Below are 4301 nucleotides of genomic sequence, written 5' to 3'. Positions count from 1 at the left end.
AACACTTAGGCGAGTAAGGTACTGCAGCTAAGCCTCCGAGTGGGAGGTTTTCTCTCCACTCGGTAGAATTTTAAACACTTAGGCGAGTACTGTACTGCATCTAAGCCTCCGAGTGGGAGCTTTGCTCTCCACTCGGTAGGATTTTAAACACTTAGGCGAGTACAAGACTGCAGCTAAGCCCCTGAGTGGGAGGTTTGCTCTCCACTCGGTAGGATTTAAAACACTTAGGCGAGTACTAGACTGCAGCTAAGCCCCTGAGTGGGAGGTTTGCTCTCCATTCAGTAGGATTTTAAACACTTAGGCGAGTACTGGACTGCAGCTAAGCCTCCGAGTGGGAGGTTTGCTCTCCACTCGGTAGGATTTTAGACACTTAGGTGAGTACTGGACTGCAGCTAAGCCCCCGTGTAGGATCGAAAGTATGTCTAGAGGGGGGGTGATTAGACTACTTGACATGATAAAAATTCTGCCTTTTGACAAAGAACAGTTTTTGGCAGATTCACAATTATGATCAAGTCAAGCATCACCCTACACATGCAATTCTAGAGTATAGGCAGCGGAAAGTAAATTGCACATGTAGTAAAGAGAGGTGGAGAAGAGCAAACGCAATTTTGGAGACGCGGTGATTTTTCTCGTGGTTCCGATAGGTGGTGCTATCGTACTTCCACGTTGATGGAGACTTCAACCCACGGAGGGTAACGGCTGCGAGAGTCCACGGAGGGCTCCACCCACGAAGGGTCCACGAAGAAGCAACCTTGTCTATTCCATCATGGCCTACGCCCACGGAGGGCTAGCCTTACTCGGGGTAGATCTTCACGAAGTAGGCGATCTCCTTGCCGTTACAAACTTCTTGGTTCAACTCCACATCTCGACGACGGAGGCTCCCAAGCGACACCTAACCAATCTAGGAGGCACCACCCTCCAAAAGGTAATAGATGTTGTAGATGATGATGAACTCCTTGCTCTTGTGCTTCAAATGATAATCTCCCCAACACTCAACTCTCCTCACTGATTTGGCTGTGGTGGAAGAAAGGATTGAGTGGAAAGCAACTTGGGAAGGCTAGAGATCAAGCTTCATATGGTGGGAGTGGAGCAACTTGATCTCAACACAAGGGTAGGTAGTTCTCTTCTCAGAAATGTAAGGTAGGAGTGGTAGTTCTTTCTGATGGCTCTCTCCACGAATGAAGAGGGGGTGGAGGGGTATAAATAGCCTCCACACAAAATCCAACCGTTACACACATTTGAGCAATCTCGGTGGGACCGAAGTGGACAACTCGGTGAGACCGATATTTCAAATAATGTGAACGTTGGGATTTTCGGTGGGACCGAATATACAATCTTGGTTAGTCCGATTCAAGCAATGACAAGAGCATGCCCATTTCGGTGGGACCGACTTCATCATCTCGGTGACACCGATTTGATGACAGAAGGTTATAGAAGCTTGGCAACTCATGTTTCGGTGAGACCGAGTTCAGAATCGAAAATCCGAGTTTACTAGGGTTTGGCTTATGGCTGAGGTGGTTCATCTCGGTGTGACTGAGTTTGGAATATCGGTGGGACCGAGACTACTTATGAGGGTATATGGCAGTGAAAGTTGCTGATAGTTTAGGAGATGTATCACTAAGCACTTGAGCAACCAGATCATCATCATAACCTCATCCCCTTTTAATAGTATTGGCTTTTCCTATGGACTCAATGTGATCTTGGATCACTAAACCAAAAATGGAGTCTTGAGCTTTTGCCAATGCTTGCCTTAGCATTTTGGGGGGTCCACTTCTTCAGTCCTTGCCATACCCATATCACTGAACTCTCTGAAATGATTCTCAAGTAACTATTAGTTCAATGATATATATGTTGTTATTAATTACCAAAACCACCCGGGGATTAGTTGCACTTTCAATCTCCCCCTTTTTGGTAATTGATGACAACATATAGATCAAAGCTTCGACAAAGGATATAATCAATGAATGATATCGTCGCTTTGAGAAGTATGTGATAAGCAAGAGCTCCCCCTAAATTTGTGCATTATTTAAGATTTGCATTTGAATGCAAATGCACAATCAATTAGGATCATGGGTCACTCTTCCATGTCACATACATCTTGGTGGAGCGCACAAAATGATAAGAATGAACAGCATGCACCCAATCACCAAGACATGAGTAAATGGTCATACGAGATAGGAATGGCATATGATAAGCATTAAGCACACATTAAAGCATAGTACGACCAAGAACTCATTAAGGTAGAATCAAACGGAGTATCAAACACACTGAATGTCTCGAAAACCAAAAGTATCTCAAAGAAACCGCAAAAGAACGAAAGAGCAAAAGCGACAACAACACTCTCTCTCTCGAAGCCCTATGATCTATACAATTTCTCCCCCTTTGGCAACAAGTTACCAAAAAGTTCGAAAAAGCATAGAGCTAAGCGTCACTGTGGACTCTGCTGGCGGCTCCTGTCTGGGTTGATGTCGGAGTGGATATGACAGCATCGGCGAAGACTTCAGCTGATGTCTGTGCTGGAGGAGTGGACACTGGAGCGGGAGCTGGAGTAGGAGCAACTGCTGGAACTGTGGGAGGTGCTGAAGCTGTAGTCCTGGTGTCAGTCACTGGAATAGCAGCTGATCGGGGTCCTTTGGGAACCGGAGCAGTCTGTCGATGAGAATCCTGGACTAAGTCATCCTGCCACTCACGCATAAGCTCTTCCTTCTCCTGCTTTGCTTCCTCAATGTCTGCCTCGAGCTTGTTGACGGTCACTTGTACTTCAGTCAGCTTCACGTCCAGAGCGTGGATCTTGTCCTCAACAATCCTCTCTAAGCTCTCCTGAGACTGTTCAATGCTGGCCAGGCGTTGTTCAATCCTTTGAGTAGCTTCAAGAATTTGCTCTCCGAAACTCTTTGGTTTAGCTGCTGCTGCTGCTGCTTCCTTGTCAGCTTTGGCTTTCTTAGCAGCGGTGATCTTGGCTTGACCTTCAACAGATGTCGGATCCTCCTCATCCATCACAACAACATTGTCTTCATGCTCTGGCTGCAACGGTAAATGTTCTCTATCCAACAAGAATGTGCCCGTGCCAAACTTGGCATTGATAAGCATCTGAATCTGCGGGGCAAATCCACATGACCTTTTCTGGTCAGCTGCAGTCCTCTTAATGGTCTCTACCATCAAGTCCATCACCTTGAAAGGTGCTCTCTCATCAAGTATGTGCAGCATGTTGATAGAGTATCCTCTGATCATGCGATCATCTCCAGATTTGGGCATCAAGGTATGCCTCAAAATGGTATTAGTGGTAGGTAAGCCTGCCTGGAGATGGTAGACTGAGCCGAGCTTCCAGATTCCCAAATCCTCTGCTGGAATCTCTTTGTACATGTTTTTCATGGATTCATGATTCTTCTTTGGAATCCCATATACATCAATATCATCTTCTCGTTGCACTGGAGCATTCAGAATTTCTGCCCATTCTTCAACAGAAGAAGAAAATCTTTGACCTTCAGTCATCCACATAATCTTTCCATCAGGGTAGAAGTGAGCTGTGGCATAAAATTGCATTATCATCTCATCGTTCCAACTGGTCAATTTCTGACCTACAAAATCTGCAACTCCACATGCAGTGAAACTTTCATGCACATGTGGAAAGAAATCTCTGTGCTCTTCGCTGTCAATGTACTTCCAGTCAACATATCGGGTGTCTGCGACTATGGGCTTCTTGTCCATCAGCACGGTCTCATAGAAGTCCTGCTGCTCTCTGGTGTGAAATCTGGGATCTACAGCTGTTCTTCTCCTCACGGCATATGGGTCAGTTTGTCTCCATAGCCTGAGACCTTTATCTTTCCTTGCCTTCATATCCTCAGCTTGAGGATGAGCATCATTATGGAGTGGCAGTTTTGGACGAAGTTTCAGCAAAACTGGTCCTTCATCGTCTGACTCAGCTGGTGGCACATCATCCTTGTTCTTTTCAGACGCTGGAATGTTTCTGACGGTCTTCTTAGGCTTGGCAGCAGGCTTTGCTGGAGCTGCCTTAGCTGGAGCAGATTTCTTGGGCTTTGATGTGGCTCCAGCCTTAATGGCATCACCCATGAGCTTCGGCTTCTGAGGAGGAGGCTGGGGTGCTTCCTCATCCTCATCCTCTACTGCTGCATCATGCACTATCCTCTTTCTCTTGGAGGTTTTCTTCACTTTGCTTGCAGCTGCCTCTCCCAAATTCAGCTTCTTAGCAACAGTTGACTGCTTGACTTTGCTGGTGCCCTTCTTAGATTGTTGACCTTGTTGCTCTTTGGCAACAACCTTTCTTTTAGGCTTTGAGGTCA

Source organism: Triticum dicoccoides, chromosome 2B (assembly GCF_002162155.2).
Source record: "Triticum dicoccoides isolate Atlit2015 ecotype Zavitan chromosome 2B, WEW_v2.0, whole genome shotgun sequence".
NCBI lineage: Eukaryota > Viridiplantae > Streptophyta > Magnoliopsida > Poales > Poaceae > Triticum > Triticum dicoccoides.
The sequence above is the reverse complement of the archived record's forward strand: the minus strand, read 5'-3'. Positions refer to the sequence as shown.